This window comes from Lithobates pipiens, unplaced genomic scaffold (assembly GCF_037356315.1).
Source record: "Lithobates pipiens isolate NorthernLeopardFrog02 unplaced genomic scaffold, aLitPip1_a1.2 Scaffold_1, whole genome shotgun sequence".
NCBI lineage: Eukaryota > Metazoa > Chordata > Amphibia > Anura > Ranidae > Lithobates > Lithobates pipiens.
In genome coordinates this window covers 17,627,602-17,647,735 of record NW_027507685.1, presented here as the reverse complement: position 1 = coordinate 17,647,735, position 20,134 = coordinate 17,627,602, and the positions used below count along the sequence as shown (strand labels likewise).

The window sequence follows — 20,134 nt, the reverse complement described above, 5'->3', positions numbered from 1 at the left end:
AAAGAGAAAGAGAAAGAGAGAAAGAGAAAGAGAACCAAATTTACCCCAACTGCTCCCATTTACACCTAAAACCTTATAACACTAACGCATCACATGACACCGGGGAGGGAAAATGGCTAATTGGGCCCAATTTGGACATTTTCACTTAGGGGTGTACTCACTTTTGTTGCCAGCGGTTTAGACATTAATGGCTTTGTGTTTAGTTATTTTGAGGGGACAGCAAATTTACACTGTTATACAAGCCGTACACTCACTGTTTTACATTGTAGCAAAGTGTCATTTCTTCAGTGTTGTAACATGAAAAGATATAATAAGATATTTACAAAAATGTGAGGGGTGTACTCACTTTTGTGAGATACTGCAAGTGCAAATGGTTTTAACCTCCCTGGCAGTATTCCAGAGTCTGGCTCGGGATGTAATTTCAGTACCATTAGCGGTAACCCCGAGCCAGACTCGGGGCTGCATCGCAGGATACAGGGAAAGTTACTTACCTTGTCCCCTGGATCCTGGGAGGTCTCCCTGCTGTGTGTGCGAGCCGACTCCTCGCTCGATTCACACAGTGCCGAGTGCCGCTGAGCTCCGTTCCCTGCCACATTGCGACTCACGGGAGCGGAGATCGGCACCAAATTCAAAAAAGTAAATACACATTACACATACAGAACACTGTAATCTTACAGATTACAGTACTGTATAAAAAAATGACACATCCCTTTTGTCCTAATGGTCTGTCCAGTGCCCTGCATGCACTTTTATATCATAAATACAGTTTTTTCTGCCTGGAATTTGGAGATTGTCCATAGCAACCAAAAAGTGTTCCTTTATGTCAAAAGTGGTTTTAAACCAGCTAGAAAACAGCGATAATAAATTAGAATCACTTGCAGAATTGAGCGATAGCGATTTGTGGGGAAATTTGTCATCAAATTTATGATTTTGTGTTTCAAACTTTATCATTCCCTGGGATGTCTACTAGGCTCTGGTTTGGACAGATTTAAGTGAGTTATTCCTAACAATTGCAGGCCTACAATATAAAACCCTAAACTTCCATGCAACACAGCTGTGTGGGGTTCTGTCATTCATTCACAGAGATCTATGAACTACAAGTCCTGTCTGCCACTGCGTCAGGCACCTTGTAGTTCTCAATTAATTAAAAGAGCATTGATAGGCACTCTTGTAGTTCTCTGGCACTTCCTTCAGCTCAGTAACTGGACAGAGAGCCATCGCCAGTTTCTGCAGGTCTCCAGTGTCACTAAATAAATAAAATGTACACATTTTAACCCCTTCCCGCCGCGTGTATGCAGATGTGCGTACTCGGCTTCCGGGGGTTATACCGGGATGATGCCTGTACCGTTTTTTTACAGCGGGCGATTGGCTATCCAGCCATAACAACCAAAGTGGCTAAAAGCCGCTCGGCTGTTATGCCGGAGGAGCGGGAGGGGACGTCCCCCCCCTCCTGCCGCCATTACCGGTGCTCCCGCTCAATCGGGAGCACCGATCACACATCCGATGCCTCCGGCTGCTGGGGAGGAACTGGAATGAAGCCGTAATCGGCTTTATTCCAGTCTCCTAATAGTAAACACGGAAGTGATTTCATGACGTCACTTCCCGTTTACTCGGGTGCCAATGGCGCCGGTTTTAAAAAAATATACAGTATTCAGAATCGCAGTTTTCGGTGTAAAGGAGGTCTTTTAGACCCCCGATCCCTCCATAAAGAGTACCTGTCACCACCTATTACTGTCACAAGGGATGTTTACATTCCTTGTGACAGCAATAAAAGTGATCACATTTTTTATTTTTTTTAAAAACAAACAATTTATTCATTTTAAAATAAATAAAAAAAATAATAAAAAAAACAAAAAAAAAATTTCAAGCGCCCGCCGTCCCCACGAAGCAAAGAAAACGCATACGGAAGTCGCGCTCGCATATGTAAACTGTGTTCAAATCACACATGTGAGGTATCGCCGCGAACGTCAGAGCGAGAGCAATAATTCTAGCACTAGACCTCCTCTGTAACACTAACCTGGTAACCGTAAAAAAAAAAAAAAAATTAATGCGCCGCCTATTGAGATTTTTAGGTACCATACTTTATAATTGCACGCACTCGTGGAATGATGACAAAGTATGACATGTTTGGTATCCATTTACTCGGCGTAACATTATCTTTCCCATTATGCAAAAAAATTGGGCTAATTTTACGGTTTCATTTTTTTTTTTAATTCATGAAAGTGCCCCAAAAAGTTGCGTTTAAAAACACCACTGCGCAAATAACGTGTGACATAAAATATTGCAACAATCGCCGTTTTATTCTCTAGAGTCTCTGCTAAAATATATTATATTATATATATATATATATATATATATATATATATATATATATATAAATAATGTTTGGGGGTTCCAAGTAATTTTCTAGCAAAAAATATGGATTTTAACTTTTAAACACCAAATGCCAAAAATAGGCTTAGTCATGAAAGGGTTAAACTGCAAAATCATATGCATTTATTATTATTTTTTATTAAAAGGTGAATGCATCCTTTAACCAGTTGAGACCCGCGCTATAGCCAAATGATGGCTACAGCGCGGATCTCCTTTGCCGGGAATACGTCTATTGACGTCGTCCCGTGCACGAGCGGCCTGCGCGCCCCCTGAGGGGCGCACGCGGCACGCTCTGTGATCGGCGAGTCTATGAGACTCGCCTGATCACCGATCCGAGCAAGGGGTCGATCCCGACCCCTTATCACGTGATCAGCTGTCAGCCAATGACAGCTGATCATGTGATTTAACGGAGCCGGTAATCGGCTATTATTCCTCCTCGCGCTGACAGCGCGAGGAGAAAAAAAAAGAGCCGATCACTGGCGGCCGTGATCGGGACATCAGTCCCAAACACGGCCAGCCCTGCCAGTGCCCACCTGCCAGTGCCCACCTGCCCCCTCATCACTAAACATAATTAAAAAATAAGTGCCCCCCCGTCAGTGCCACCCAGCAGTGCCCACAGTGCCACCCAGCAGTGCCCACAATCTGCCTCAAAGGTGCTGCACCCCAGTGCCACATATCCGTGCCCAGCAGTGCCGCCCATCAGTGCCCAGCAGTGCCACCTATCAGTGGTACCTATCAGTGCCCCTTAGTGCCACCCATCCGTGCCATCTTATCTGTGCCCATCTTTGCCCATCGGTGCCTCCTTAACTATGCCTATCAGTGCAGCCTATCAGTGCCCACCAGTGCAGCCTATCAGTGCCCACCAGTGCAGCCTATCAGTGATTTTTTTTTTTGCATCTTTTTTTGTATGTTTAGCGAAAAATAAAAACCCCAGCTGTAATTAAATACCACCAAAAGAAAGCTCTATTTGTGGGAAAAAAATGATAAAAATTTCATTTGGGTACAGTGTTGTATGACCGCGCAATTGTCATTAAAAGTGCATCAGCGCTGAAAATTGGTCTGGGACTGAGGTCTTTAAGTGCCCAGTAAGCAAGTGGTTAATGAAGAACTGAGGAGTAGATCAGTCCAGCCTTGGAATCAACATATATCTTTAGGTCAGGTGTAAACCAATCAGACACTTCTCATGAGCTTGAGAACATATTCTTCCAATGACAATAGAAAAGTCACTCAAAAGAAAGGGATTAAAGTGGATGTAAACCCACTCTCACATCCTTTCTAAACGACTGCAATATTGTTTATCTAGAAGGATATACATGCCTCCTGTATGTATATTTATCTGTCAAATGTCTCCCCTCTGTCTGCTATGAGACCCGAAAAAACTGCAGATTCTGTGGGTGGGTCTGTTGTCTGGAGCTCGGTGGGTGGAGTCATGATGTCAGTAGACTCCCCGCCCACCTCTACACTCCCCTTATCAACATGCATTTTCTCCTGTGTATTTCTTACACTAAACTTCTGCTATGATCTCTAACATCCAGTCAAAACCCAGAAATGTCCCCACATGACTTCAGCATGCCAAATCATGCTGAGGTGTGGAACAGCCAATCATTCCAGAGCTACCGATAAAAGCAGTGGGGGGTGGGAATTAACAAATAATGCATGCCTTAGGCTCATGCATGAGATATGTAAATCACCTGCCAATCACAGCAAGGGGGAAGAACGGACAAAGATTTCACAGTTTGTCCGTTTTATTTCACCAAAAAAACATTTGAGGTTTGCTCAGAGCTGGATTAACTCTTTGTGGCAAGACTGGGCACAGCTGATCTGAAATCCCATACTCTACATTGTGCCAGACAAAAAATAATAATAATAATTTCGGGTTTACATCCACTTTAAAGAGGAGATCCAATCTATAAATGTGATCCATACCACTAAATACAATGAGCCTTCATATACGCGTTTTACTGCAACACACCTCTACACTAGGGCAGTACCATTGAGGCAATTTTTATAATGTAGCGCTCTTGATTTGCTGTAAGGCCCCTTTCACACAGGGTGGATCAGTAATCATCTGCCCCGTGATGATCCGCTTGCTCAGCGGGGATCGCTCCTTTGTCCCCGCTGAGCCGGCGGTGGACAGGGCAGTCTCCGCACACTGTGCAGGGACCGCCCTGTCAGCTCTCCGCTCTCCTCTATGGGGATCGGATGAGCCCGGACCGTCTGTCCGTGTTCATGCGATCCACTCTGCAGACGGATAGAAAAATAGGATTTTCCTCCGTCTGCAGAATCGGACAGTAGCGGAGGCGGATAATAGCGGGTGTCTGCAGATGTTCATCCGCAGACACCCGCTATCCCATAGGGATGCATGTATGTCCGTATTTCATCCGCAAACGGATGGATGAAATACGGACATACCATCCTCATGTGTGAAAAGTGTCCCTCTGAAAGTTTGCACTATGCAAACCATAACATAAGATCAGTTTACACAACAATGTAACATTTCTTAAACAGGCTGATAAAAATATTTATCTATTGGAAGTACTATTGTATTTGTTAATAATAATGAACATTTTGAACACTTCATTAAGTGCACAGACATGAAAATGGAATTCATGGAACAATATTCCATGAATCACTCTATTTAAATGCAAATCAATACATACCATATACAAATTTTGCTATATTATTGGGGCACTATTTATTAAAACATGTGACCTTTTTAGGCCCCTTTCACACTTGTACTACTTGGGACAGCAAAGTTGCATGACAAGTCATTCCCCATGATTTCCAATGATAACCATTCATATATGTGCGACTTCATGTTGTGCGACTTCAAAGTAGTCCCTACTTTGGTCCTACTTGTGAGTTGAGGTCCATAGACCTCAAGTTTACACAGGCATTCCCTGAAATTGCGTGGCCAGGCAGCGTACACCTTTAGCTCAGACGGCGAGGAAGCCGAGCGGGACATTTAAAGCGGAGGTCCACCCTAAAATGGACCTCTGTTCATCGGAATCCCCCCCCCCCTCCGGCGCCACAATCGGCACCTTTCAGGGGGGAGGGGGGTGCAGTTACCTGGATAATCCAGGTAACTGCACCCACTTCCGGGCTAGCTCTCTGCGGAAAGGGGCGTACGTTACGCCCCTTTCCGCAAGCGCCCGCCCCCTTCAGCAAGTGCCCCGCTGCCTGCTGGGAAACACACAGCTCCCAGAGGCAGCGGGGACCGTCCGGATTGCGCCGTGCGGCTCGCGCATGCGCAGTAGGGAACCGGGAAATGAAGCCGAAAGGCTCCATTTCCTGATTCCCATACCCAAGTTGGCGGCGGCAGGATCCGACAGACGAGCGAGCGATCGGCTTCGGGTGCCGACATCGCGGGCACGCTGGACAGGTAAGTGTCACTATTTAAAAGTCAGCAGCTGCAGTATTTGTAGCTGCTGGCTTTTAAAAAAAAAAAAAAAAAAAAAAAAAAAAACGCGGAGTCCCGGTGGACTCCCGATTTAAAGCTATACAACACAAACAAACGAAATTGCAATCTTTTGATCTTTTGTAAGTAGTTTTAATTCATTTGAATAAACTTCACATTTTAAACGATATCACACCATGGATATGCCTCTTCCTTATTATATATAACGTGGCATACTACACCCACGGAGGAACGAGGGACCCCCAGCACTACATCAGAAGCAAGCCAGAGAGCGACACAGTGGCTAATACTGTGAAGGCTGATCCACCCCGGAGGGGGTCTTTTCTCTGGTGAGAGCATAGTACATAAGTGGTCACTGAGCACTGGGAGCAACATCGGAGGTCACCCCCCCCCCCACCCCTCCCCCACTCACAGAAGACTTTGTCACCTATTTTTATTTTTACTTTTACTTTTATTTTTACTTTTACTTTTATTTTTACTTGTATTTTTTTTTTTTTTTTAAATCTCTCAATTTTTTTCTATATTTTTCCATTTTTTCACCAACACATTTTGCCACTAATTGTAATACAATCTGTTTGTATTTATTAATTCATTTCCACACCAAGTGTTGGTCACATCAATTCCGGTATAATCATTACCACTTTTTATTCACCTGTGGTCTACAGATACAAATTTTCTTTCAATTTAATTTAATGTATTCCCATTTTATGGTGTTTATTTATGATATGCAGATATAATTTTTCGGTTCTGTGGACTTAAATATTGGCACATGTATATTCACTGGCACTTGCACTTTAATATTTGTCACTAGGGAATAGTATGTTGATACAGTTATTTATGGTTCATACATTGTTTATGGTTCATTGATAAGCACTTTCTCTTTATGGTTTTATTCCTACTCCCCAACTTTACCATTTTTCACTAATTGCCAGCACGCTGATAAATCTATGCAAACTAGATCTATTTATTTATTCATGTAGTTTTAGCCAGAAATGGTATAGCACCATATTTATTCCTCTCTTTCTTCATTCCCTGAAATTTCATCAAAATCACAGCAAAAATTGTTGGAAAATCGCACGACTTAGGTCGCGGCAGTGTGAAAGGGGCCTTAAAGCGTAAATATTAGGCAAGCAAACAAATACAATACAAATAAGAAAACTGATTTATGTTAATGTGCTTAGGTTGCGATTCAGGCACCTTTGTCGGACAGCACAGCCAGGTCCTCAATCCCCACTACTGCAGCACAGCTTGGTCAGGATCACACACCTCATGCTGACGAGACAACAAAGGATCAGCAGAACACTGACGAGTCATTCAGATACTCTGTTCCTGTCGCCTGTCTGTGTTTTCACTTTCAACATATGTGCTTGTGGCAGAAACGGAATGGCTCTCCCTCTCTTCATCTCAGTGCCGGTTCAAACAAATGCGAATTCTATGCGCATCAGATGCGATCCGAAAAAGCACAGATTTGCACGTCATGTAAGCATTATTTCCAATGAAGGTTGTTCACATATATGTGGTGCACATTTGACCCGATTCAAAATAGGGCCTCGTGTGAGTTTAGCGTGGTGTGCATTTCAGCAACACAGACTTCTATGGGACCGGATAGAAATTGGTCCAGTGTTCACATTACTGCAAATTATTAAATTTTTTTGCCTAGATTTTCTAAAAAAAATAAAAATAAAATAAACAAAATTGCAGATGTGACCACTCCCCTCACAAATTCACACTAAATTTGCACTGAAATCGCACATGGCAAGCAGAAATGTACCGCTTTCAATTTTGCGCTGGATTCGCAGCGCATGAGTGTGAACTGGCACTCAGTCCTGTTATGAAGGGGATCACAGGGGGTCGCTATCTAGACATTTTTTGGGTTCATCTGTGGCCTCCATACTTTGGCCTGTGGGCCAGATATGGCCCTTTGCTTGCCTTTATCCTGTCCTTGACACCAGCAATGGGGCACTATTCCTCCAAGTGACACCAATGAGAGGGAGCAAGTCCTCCAAGTGACACCAATGAGAGGGAGCAAGTCCTCCAAGTGACACCAATGAGAGGGAGCAAGTCCTCCAAGCGACACCAATGAGAGGGAGCAAGTCCTCCAAGCGACACCAATGAGAGGGAGCAATTCCCCCCCCCCGCTGACACCAATGAGAGGGAGCAAGTCCTCCAAGTGACGCCAATGAGAGGGAGCAAGTCCCCCCCGCTGACGCCAATGAGAGGGAGAAAGTCCCCCCCCGCTGACGCCGATGAGAGGGAGCAAGTCCCCCCCGCTGACGCCGATGAGAGGGAGCAAGTCCCCCCCGCTGACGCCAATGAGAGGGAGCAAGTCCCCCCCGCTGACGCCAATGAGAGGGAGCAAGTCCCCCCCGCTGACGCCAATGAGAGGGGCGCTAGTCCCCCCGCTGACGCCAATGAGAGGGGCGCTAGTCCCCCCGCTGACGCCAATGAGAGGGGCGCTAGTCCCCCCGCTGACGCCAATGAGAGGGGCGCTAGTCCCCCCGCTGACGCCAATGAGAGGGGCGCTAGTCCCCCCGCTGACGCCAATGAGAGGGGCGCTAGTCCCCCCGCTGACGCCAATGAGAGGGGCGCTAGTCCCCCCGCTGACGCCAATGAGAGGGGCGCTAGTCCCCCCGCTGACGCCAATGAGAGGGGCGCTAGTCCCCCCGCTGACGCCAATGAGAGGGCGCTAGTCCTCCCGCTGACGCCAATGAGAGGGCGCTAGTCCTCCCGCTGACGCCAATGAGAGGGCGCTAGTCCTCCCGCTGACGCCAATGAGAGGGCGCTAGTCCTCCCGCTGACGCCAATGAGAGGGCGCTAGTCCTCCCGCTGACGCCAATGAGAGGGCGCTAGTCCTCCCGCTGACGCCAATGAGAGGGCGCTAGTCCTCCCGCTGACGCCAATGAGAGGGCGCTAGTCCTCCCGCTGACGCCAATGAGAGGGCGCTAGTCCTCCCCCTGACGCCAATGAGAGGGCGCTAGTCCTCCCCCTGACGCCAATGAGAGGGCGCTAGTCCTCCCGCTGACGCCAATGAGAGGGCGCTAGTCCTCCCGCTGACGCCAATGAGAGGGCGCTAGTCCTCCCGCTGACGCCAATGAGAGGGCGCTAGTCCTCCCGCTGACGCCAATGAGAGGGCGCTAGTCCTCCCGCTGACGCCAATGAGAGGGCGCTAGTCCTCCCGCTCACACCAATGAGAGGGCGCTAGTCCTCCCGCTCACACCAATGAGAGGGCGCTAGTCCTCCCGCTCACACCAATGAGAGGGCGCGAGTCCTCCCGCTCACACCAATGAGAGGGCGCTAGTCCTCCCGCTCACACCAATGAGATGGCGCTAGTCCTCCCGCTCACACCAATGAGAGGGCGCTAGTCCTCCCGCTCACACCAATGAGAGGGCGCTAGTCCTCCCGCTGACGCCAATGAGAGGGCGCTAGTCCTCCCGCTGACGCCAATGAGAGGGCGCTAGTCCTCCCCCTGACGCCAATGAGAGGGCGCTAGTGCTCCCACTGACGCCAATGAGAGGGCGCTAGTCCTCCCGCTCACACCAATGAGAGGGCGCTAGTCCTCCCGCTGACGCCAATGAGAGGGCGCTAGTCCTCCCGCTGACACCAATGAGAGGGCGCTAGTCCTCCCGCTGACGCCAATGAGAGGGCGCTAGTCCTCCCGCTGACGCCAATGAGAGGGCTCTAGTCCTCCCGCTCACACCAATGAGAGGGCACTAGTCCTCCCGCTCACACCAATGAGAGGGCGCTAGTCCTCCCGCTCACACCAATGAGAGGGCGCTAGTCCTCCCGCTCACACCAATGAGAGGGCGCTAGTCCTCCCGCTCACACCAATGAGAGGGCGCTAGTCCTCCCGCTCACACCAATGAGAGGGCGCTAGTCCTCCCGCTCACACCAATGAGAGGGCGCTAGTCCTCCCCCTGACGCCAATGAGAGGGCGCTAGTCCTCCCGCTGACGCCAATGAGAGGGCGCTAGTCCTCCCGCTGACGCCAATGAGAGGGCGCTAGTCCTCCCGCTGACGCCAATGAGAGGGCGCTAGTCCTCCCCCTGACGCCAATGAGAGGGCGCTAGTCCTCCCGCTGACGCCAATGAGAGGGCGCTAGTCCTCCCGCTCACACCAATGAGAGGGCGCTAGTCCTCCCGCTCACACCAATGAGAGGGCGCTAGTCCTCCCGCTCACACCAATGAGAGGGCGCGAGTCCTCCCGCTCACACCAATAAGAGGGCGCTAGTCCTCCCGCTCACACCAATGAGAGGGCGCTAGTCCTCCCGCTCACACCAATGAGAGGGCGCTAGTCCTCCCGCTCACACCAATGAGAGGGCGCTAGTCCTCCCGCTGACGCCAATGAGAGGGCGCTAGTCCTCCCGCTGACACCAATGAGAGGGCGCTAGTCCTCCCGCTGACGCCAATGAGAGGGCGCTAGTCCTCCCGCTGACGCCAATGAGAGGGCTCTAGTCCTCCCGCTCACACCAATGAGAGGGCACTAGTCCTCCCGCTCACACCAATGAGAGGGCGCTAGTCCTCCCGCTCACACCAATGAGAGGGCGCTAGTCCTCCCGCTCACACCAATGAGAGGGCGCTAGTCCTCCCGCTCACACCAATGAGAGGGCGCTAGTCCTCCCGCTCACACCAATGAGAGGGCGCTAGTCCTCCCGCTCACACCAATGAGAGGGAGCAATTCCGCCCGCTCACACCAAGGAGAGGGAGCAATTCCGCCCGCTCACACCAAAAAAAATGGTCCTTTGTTTAGAAAGGCACACTAATGGCAATTAAAAATAAATTTAATAATTGCAGAAGTTAATAATGTTATAATATATGTGTGTGTGTGTGTGTGTGTGTGTGTGTGTGTGTGTGTGTGTGTGTGTGTGTGTGTGTGTGTGTGTGTGTGTGTGTGTGTGTATATGTGTGTTAGTAATTTATTTAATGCTAGTGTTGTATGAGTCAACAGCTGCAGCAGCTTGTGTGAAGAGTTGAGCCACTCGCTCACTTCCTTCTATCCTCTCTCTACCATACAGAGACATCATGTTGCTATTCTCCCACAATACACTGCTTTCTGTGAATGGATAGTGGAGATCCTGTCCTTCATCAGCACCTCCTCCATTCACAGAATGTGACGTATTGTGGGGAGAATAGTAGTACAAGTTGGTCTGTGAATTGCGGAGAGGGCCCAAGGGGGGAAGACAAGCTTCACAACTCTTCACACTAGCAGCAGCTGCCATTAACCCCTACAGCACCAGAAGATAGCTGTTCAGGGCAAAATCTGGCAGAAGGTGAAATGAATGGAAATGAAATGAATGGAGGATTTTTACAAGAAGCAGCAGCTGCAGGCGATGTGTAATGGTCAGTGCCTTATCAAATCCCCCCACCTCATAAAAAAAAAATTATATAATATTGTTAATACAAGCAAGCTTTAATTGGAGTGTTCAAATTGCCATAGCCCACCACGACCAATAAGAAATTATCTTTCCTGTTCAAATTGGTACGAGTTACTGCACCCTGGTTCTCTTTTGCAGCATGTTATTCAATATGCCTTTGCATTGTAATGACACATAGGTCTTGTTGCATTTCGGGATATAAACAAAATCATGAAACATGTTCTAAAAACCTCCTGTGGCTACTGTCAGCACGGGCCAGAAAGGGTTGAGGACTGACACGTCAGACTGTCCCAGTGGTACAAGGACAGCGATTGTCAGTGCTGAAATCCTTCTTCCCAGCAGGTTAATGACAGAGAGGGGAGTGTGAGTACACCGAGTACACTGACAGCCTCACCAATGGAGCAGGGAGCAAGACTTGGACAAAGGCGAATATGCATATGGGGGCCTATTACTAAGCTTCCAAGTCACAAGAGCAGAAGAGCAGGTGTCTTCACAGGGAGCACAAAAGGGGTAGAGGATAATGTATGCAAAGTGTATTTATGACCCATTCACAGAATCACACAGCAGATGGCAACGATTGCAAGCTCCTTTGTACAGTGAACATCCATTTGCTCAATATATGGGTTTTATTCAGTACTAAAATTAATAACTAAACAACCAGCAACAGAACACCTCTGCACAATAGACACTCTAAATATTTATTAAAGCCAACAATTAATTTCTGGCTGCAATTCGTATAAATCTCATGCCATATATACAGATCCTGCTTGTATTACATACACAGCACCTCCACTACAGACACACACAGGGGTCTACGTAACCAGATGGACACAAATGCTGCTTCTCCATTTACATGATGTGTACATAGACAGGTAAAACAATAAAGACCATCAGCTATACAGGCTCAGAAATACATTAGGACCCAGATGATATTTAGTGCTGGTAAAAAAAAAAAAAAGGGGGGATCTCCTACCTACAAGAGCATGCAAAACCACCGGGGTCTGGAGATTGGATTCTGCAGGCTGCGCCAGAACTGGGAGAGACCAGAGCAGGCCATTGCTAGCTCAACACAAGGCAGCATGGGCTGCAACTGCAGCATGATCTGCTAAGAATAAATGAGAGAGGATTACCTGACACACACCCTGGCATGTTGCATCCACCGTGTCCCTGCCACTGATGAAAGGGAAGCCCCAGATTAGTCCATCAGCAGAACCGCTGCCATCCTTTATCCAGCTCCTGACCTCCACTGCTCACATTAGTGGCTTGGATGCTTCAGCTACCTCCTTGCTGTTCCCTAGCCCATGATGTCACCGTCTTTCTCCATCCCCGATTGGCTGCCAGGCAGCTGATAATAATACTACTAATAGCACTAGGAGGGTTGGGATAGGCAAATCTTTTGTTTCGAAGCAGGAAGTGCACAGAAACCTTTTCAGAACAGAGGGAGGGAGCTTACAAAAAAAAAAATGTGATGCTTTCACTAAAACCACCACAGCAGGCTGCATTGTGTGTGGCCAGAGGTGCAATTCCATCAGAAGCAAAAACACACTACAGTCTCCATAAACAGAACTATCACATGAACACAGCACATTCCTCTTGTGTCTCTGCAACAGACAGCTACTCAGCGGGACACACTGGATACTCTACAGGGATCTGCAACACACTGCAGAGCTGAGCAAATACAAAATATATCTAGAAAACTAGATTCCCAGGCTCCGACAATACACAACACCCTTTCAGTACAGAAGAGTGACAAACAAAGTGCAACAACCCATAACAACCAATCAAGATCCAATCTTCTGTAGTCAGATCTATGTATGCTGGCCACTAATTGGTATGGACATTCCACGGAACTGTCAGTATCTTATATTTACAGAGATATATAAATATATATTTTGATATATACATATATATATATATATATATATATATATATATATATATATATATATATATATATATATATATGAGAGAGAGAGAGATATAGAGAGATATAGAGAGATATAGAGAGAGAGAGAGAGATATAGAGAGAGAGAGAGATATAGAGAGAGAGAGAGAGAGAGAGAGAGAGAGAGAGAGAGAGAGAGAGAGAGAGAGAGAGAGAGAGAGAGAGAGAGAGAGAGAGAGAGAGAGAGAGAGAGAGAGAGAGAGAGAGATATAGAGAGAGAGAGAGAGAGAGAGAGAGAGAGAGAGAGATATAGAGATATATAGAGAGAGAGAGAGAGATATAGAGAGAGAGATATAGAGAGATATAGAGAGAGAGATATAGAGAGATATAGAGAGAGAGATATAGAGAGATATAGAGAGAGAAAGAGAGAGAGAAAGAGAGAGAGAAAGAGAGAAAGAGAGAGAAGCGCAAACAATTATTATAGTCTAACTTACAATTCTTACATGTGGTGGCTGCATTAGTTTTCTTTTTAGGCTCCCTTTTCTTTATTTTCATCTGGTGATCCAGCCAGTAAATCTACTGCTCTCCTGTAAATGTAGCAGTTAGAAGGAAGGATGAAACAAATCATTTGCCAGTAGTAGAGGAGTGCTTATCAGGTTTACATAAAACCTTTACCCCAAAAGAAAGACAAACTGTTGCTGCAACTGCTCATTTGACTGCAGTGTGTGAACTGGGGTTTGGCTTCAATTTGGAAGTGTATGTATGTAAATCTTCTAGCACATCTAAGCCCTTGTACACACGGTCGGACATTCCGACAACCAAATCCGTCGGATTTTGTCCGACGGATTTTGCGTGAAACTGTTGCATACACACGGTCGGACAAAGTTGTCAGAAAATCCGATCGTACTTAATGTGATGACGTTATTTCGTTAGGAAGGGACTACGTTCAGGCTAGTAGCCAATAGCTTTGGTCTAGGAATTTGATGTGAGCATGCGTGGCACTTTGTCTGATCGGAATTCTCTAGACATGATTGGACAAAGTCCGATCGGATCATGTTGTCAGAAAATTTTATAGCCCAGCTGGAAAATTTGGTCCGTCGGATATTCCAACGGAAACAGTCCGATGGAGCCCACACACTGTCGGATTATCCGACAACACAGTCCGATCGGACATTGTCCATAGGAATGTCCGACCGTGTGTACAAGGGCTAACACTCCCCCAGACTGACAATGCTGCTGCTGTCCAAAGGTGTCCCTGTGCTCCATCTAGAGCGGGGGTTGGCAAGCCGTCAATCCTGATCTACTAGTCGGCCACCCACAGTCAATAGGTCCTTCCCCTGCCTTTCCAGTCCTTTCGTTCCTTCAGCCTGCTCTGCGCGGAGAGCGGGGCCTATCACAGTGTGGGAGCTGCCAGAGTTAACTGTTCACATTAACCAGCAGGTGATTGGTTGCAAGGAAGCTGGGCCAGCTTTTTCATGTGAACACTTAAAGCGGTAGTAAACCCGCAATTTTTTTATTTTATTTTTTAAACCTGCAAAGCAAAATGCATAATGAGCTAGTATGCACCGCATACTAGCTCATTATGAAATACTTACCTTAGAACGAGGCCCCGACATCTGGCCCGATCCACGCCGAGGGAGCCGACATGCTCCCTCGGCGTCTCTTCCGGGTATCGCGGCTCCGGCGCTGTGAGTGGCCGGAGCCGCGATATCGTCACTTCCGCGCATGCGCGCGGGAGATTTCAGTCCGGCCGCACGAGCGCTGCCGGATTTTCACGGAGAGAACCCCCTTGTGCGCATGTGCCGCTGCAGTCAGCGGCGCATACCGAGGGGAATATCTCCTAAACCGTACAGGTTTAGGAGATATTATTTTTACCTACAGGTAAGCCTTATTATAGGCTTTCCTGTAGGTAAAAGTTAAAAAATTGACCATACTACCACTTTAAAGTCAGAAGGTTTTTTTTTTTTATCTTAATGCATTCTATACATTAAGAAAAAAACCTTCTGTGTGCAGCAGCCCCCCTCAGCCCCTCTAACCCTTACCTGAGGTCCAACGATGTCCACAAGTGTCTCAGCCATCCAAGATTTTTCCCTCCTGATTGGCTGAGACACAGCAGCGGCGCCATTTCCTGCCGCCAATTAAAGTCAACTAGCCATTCAGGAGAGAGAGGGGGCGGGGCTGGGTGTCTGAATGGACACAGGGAGCTGTGGCTCAGCTCGGGTGCCCCCATAGCAAGTTGCTTGCTGTGGGTGCACTGAACAGGATAGAGGGGCCAGGAACACAGAAGAGGGATCCGCGATGAGGAGGATCCAGACTGCACTGCGCAAATCTGCTGCAACAGAGCAGGCAAGTATAACAGGTTTGTTATTTTTATAGGGAAAAAAACAAGACTTTACGATCGCTTTAACTCTAGCAGCTCTCGCTCCCGCCCTCCATCCAGTGCTGGCACACCTCTCCCACTCTGCTATGCTGTACAGTGTTCACCAGTGTAAGGTAGGAGACAGCTACATACACTGTGTTTGTGTGTGGCGGGGGGCAGATGAAATTACGGAGGGGCACTGTTATGTGAAGGGGACAGAGGGAAAGATACTACAGTTGGGGGGTGATGAGGTAAAGTGAAGGGGGGGACAGGACACCACTTTGGGAGGCCACAGGACTGTGTTATGTAGGGAGCAGAAGACACTACAGTGGGGGTGATATGAAGAGGGCAGAGGACACTGCTATGGGGGCACAGGACACTACAGTGGGGGTGATATGAAGAGGGCAGAGGACACTGCTATGGGGGCACAGGACACTACAGTGGGGGTGATATGAAGAGGGCAGAAGACACTGCTATGGGGGCACAGGACACTACAGTGGGGGTGATATGAAGAGGGCAGAGGACACTGGTATGTGGAGGAAGGAGACACGTCTGATCTAGAGTATAGGCACTCCAATACAGGAGATATGTTGCTGGTCAGATCACGCGGTGAAAACAGTAGAAAAAAATATGGGTTTTGCTTCCTCTTTTGATTGCTACAAGGCCTGCAAATGAAAAGCATAATCGGCTAGTATGCATCACATACTAGCCCATTATATGACACTTACCTGCAAACAAAGCCCACGCTGTGCCCTGAGCAGGCTGCATCCATCTTCACCCCTCTTCCTTCCGGGGCCACGTACTACGGCTCTGTGACTGGCCGGAGTCGCACGGGAGCCGTCACTGCGCTCGTTGGGGCAAGAAAAAGAGCGGTGGTCCGTCTCTTCACAGTGCATGCGCCGATGATGACATCAGCGCACTACAAGTGAAATATCTCCTAAACGGAGTACGTTTTGGAGATATTTCCACTACCTATAGTTGATCCTTATTCTAGGCTTATCTATAGGTAAAAATCAACAAAAAGATTTACAACCACTTTAACCGGTTCCCAACCGGCTCCTGTAAATATACGTCGACAGAATGGCACGGCTGTGCAAAATAACGTACCTGTACGTTACATCGAATTGCCCGCCATGCGCGCCTGCCGAGAGCTCCGTGACCGTGGTCGCGGGTCCTGTGGACTCAATCGCCACGGGGATAACTGCGATCGTGTCACGGAGCTTAAGAACAAGGAGATGTCGATGTAAACAGCATCTCCCCATTGTGCCTAATGACAGAACACTGATCGTTCCCTGTCATCGGGAACTTTTTTTGTTAAAAAACGCTCTGGTCAGGAAGGGCTGAAGTGGTTAAGGATTGGTAAGCTGTTATAGATTACATTTTTGGTTTTAAAACTGCTGTAAAACTTTTTTTTTTTTTTGCGTGTATATGATGTACAATTTGCATGTGCTGCCATTGAAGTCCATGGGACGCTGATGCACAAAAAAAGAAAAAAAAAGCACCTACACCTACCTACCTTTTTTTGTGCACAGAAACACAGAGCAATTGTGAACTGGCCCCATATGAAGTAATGGAAATCCACTTGTTGAGCATTAACACGTCAGACAACACATGTTAAATCTCACAGGTGTGAACAGGGGCTAAGGAGATCCTTTCATCAAAAAAGCCTGTAAAATCACAGGAAAAAATCAAGTATCTTAAATGCTTACTTAAGGAGTTTTTTTTACATAAATTATATTTTTTCCACCTGCAATGTGCCATTAAACTTGCTAGAAAATGTGACTAGTAAATGTCCTTAGCACAGTCCCTTCCTTCCTTCCTTGCACATCATAGCCCTGTCTGTGCTGGCCCAGCTTCTCCACTACTCCCATCACCTCCCTGCATAACCTTGTATGTAGCCGCTGAGAGAGAATCAAAAGGGAATATGTAATTTGAATATATAATTAAGTGTCATTTGATTGTCAGCTCTGAGGCTGATGGGGCTGCTGTCATCACATCTATGGCAAGGCACAGAAGCAGTCTCAGGGCTAAGGATGAGCTCAGGCGTGCTCGCAAACAGCACGTGCAGAGCCCGCCAGGAAGTTGGCACTGCGGAGCACTAATCACAGGCAGTAAGACATTGTGCCAATGCGCGGTTGCAGAGATTGGGAAATGTCTCACTGCCTGTGATCAGCGCTTTCCAGTGCCGACTTGCAGGTGGGCTCTGCACGTGCTGTTTGCGAACACACCTGAGCTCATCCTTACTCAGGGCTGTAGGATGTCTATACAACGGAGCATTTTAGAGATAAATAACATACAAAAATAGGTTAAATTCACACATAATCACCTGGGACAGAGTCTCTTTAAACTGACATTTTTCAGATCTAAGGCTAACCGTACACATTAAAATCTTTTTTAGATCCTCTAACAACTATGTAGGGCTTGTCTGATTGGATATAAACTGAATGGACCGGTATGTGGCTGTGTAATCTTTAAAACACGTTGCTGTTTGTGGTTGACCTCCATTGAGAGATTATCATTTGTTTAGAAGTCTGTTCAGGTGCTGGTCCCCAAAACACTGCAGACTGATCTAGAGAGAAGCTCGAGCAGCAGTTCCCCGAAAACAGGAAGAGGAAGGGCTAGTGCAAGGATTTTTTACAACCTAATTTTGCCGCCCCCATTGGTTCCACCCCTGACCCCACCCCCTTTGTCCTGCCTATGTGACAGAAGGCGCTGCTATACAGGAAGCATCGGCTCTGCTTTCTCTAGCGCTGGCTGCAGTGCTGTGCTGCATCTCTAATTACACTACCGTTCGGACTGAGTTAGTTACATGCGCCCTAGGCGGCTGCATAGTTTGCCTAGTGGTAGCACCGATCCTGGGAAAAGGTACTCAGAGCGAGGCTTGAAGCACAAGAGTGGTGTGGTGCTTCAGCAGGGATGAGTTTAGGGGTGTTTGGATCCTACTGTGAACCACCTGAACTATCCGGCCAGAAAGTGGTCAGGCCTTTTTACTTGTGATTTAAATCAAATCCACTCTGATTGGAGGCGACAACTTTCTGGAGCGATAGTTCAGGCAGCTCATCTCTACTCTACAGGTGATACACAGTGGAGAGGACTTGCTACAGTGCATGGAACTTTGCAGATCAACTTTTTGTGCAAACATTCTGCAAGTTCTGGTTCAATTATGTTGCGAAATAGTCATCCCACCACAGGGGTCACTGTGGCTGAATTTTCATATTGTAAACATGCAGAGCTCTTGCTGTAGACTCACCACTGCAACTTTGCGGTTGCTACAGACTTGCCACGCAAATTTGCTACAAATTGGAAAAGTGTCAACTAGAACTTGTGCTTCAGTTGCTCTGCAAGTGTACAACTTGCCAGTGAAAATGTGCAGCGAGTTAACAAGACTTACAATTCAGCACTGCCACAAATTTGTGGCAAGTTATCCTTGCTATCTGGGAAGGTGATTTAGCCATGGTGGGGGATTCACATGAGAACTGGCAACATCCACCGACTGGCTGGCTCTGCTTAACCCAGATACCAGTAGACATGTGCAGACTGAAATATTTAGTTTTGGAATTTCGTTTTCGTCCGAAAAATTAATTTATTTAGTTACTCCCGAAATTCGTTTTTATTTATTTAGTTTTTCGTTAAAAAATTGCATTAGTCCGAAAATCCAAATTAATTAAGGTTGAATCTGTCATTGAAGACTTATGGTGTCTGTCGAATGTTTAAAGAAGATTCGACGGAGCAGTGAAGCTCACTGTATGATACTGCAATCATACATTCCAGGTCGAATATTTCGACTACAAGCTAAAGTAGGATTCTAATGTTGTACGTCTATGGTTTTTTTTAACCACTTGACAACTGGGCACTTAAACCCCCCTCGTGACCAGACCAATTTTCAGCTTTCAGTGCTCTCACACTTTGAATGACAATTACTCAGTCATGTAACACTGTACCCAAATGAATTTTTTGTCCTTTTTTTCCCACAAATAGAGCTTTCTTTTGGTGGGATTTGATCACCTCTGGGTTTTTTATTTTTTTGCACTATAAATGAAAAAAGACCGAAAATTTTGAAAAAAAAATAAAATTTTCTTTGTTTCTGTGATAAAATTTTGCAAATTATTATTTTATTTTTTTCATAAATTTTGGCCACAATTTATACTGCTACATATCTTTGGTTTAAAGAAGGAAGAAGATGAAGAAACCGAAGGATGAAGAAAAGAAGAAGGAAGAAGACCAGAAGAAAGAAGATGAAAGAAGACTTTAATAAAGCACTTGTCAAAGACCGTCTCCTGTCATTTTTTAACACTTTTGTCACTTTTTTGGTGAAATGGTAGGGTACCCCCCTACCATTTCACACAGGGCGGGGGGGCGTGATCTGGGGCTCCCCTTGTTAAAGGGGGCTTCCAAATTCTGATAATCCCCCTGCCCGCAGACCCCCACAACCACCGGCCAGGGTTGTGGGGATGAGGTCCTTAAGGGGAAAAAAAAATTAAGAAAAACATGGGGACACGGTGACAAGGTGTCACCCCCAAAGCACCTTGTCCCCATGTTGACAAGGTGTCAACATGGGGACAAGGTGCTTTGGAGGGGACCCCAAAGCATCCTCCCAATGTTGAGGGCATGTGCCCTGGTACGGTTCAGGAGGGGGGGGGCGCTCTGTCGTTTCCCCGCCCTATTTTCCTGCGGCCTGCCAGGTTGCGTGTTCGGATAAGGGTCTGGTATGGATTTTGAGGGGGACGCC

General features: G+C 47.0%; 1 protein-coding gene across 4 annotated transcripts in view; it reads right to left on the bottom strand.

Moving 5' to 3' along the window:
* Window positions 1-20,134, bottom strand: part of PAK3 (p21 (RAC1) activated kinase 3) — a 310,761-nt gene that overhangs the window by 153,573 nt on the left and 137,054 nt on the right. Inside the window, exon 1 of one of the 4 annotated variants that reach the window (XM_077480287.1) lies at window positions 12,292-12,490. The exons of 1 other annotated variant lie outside the window; for it this stretch is intronic. The gene's annotated coding sequence lies outside the window, so the exon portion shown is untranslated. Of the gene's footprint in view, window positions 1-12,291; window positions 12,491-20,134 lie in introns of those variants that run through there. 2 more of the 4 variants (XM_077480463.1, XM_077480552.1) reach the window with 2 other exon arrangements.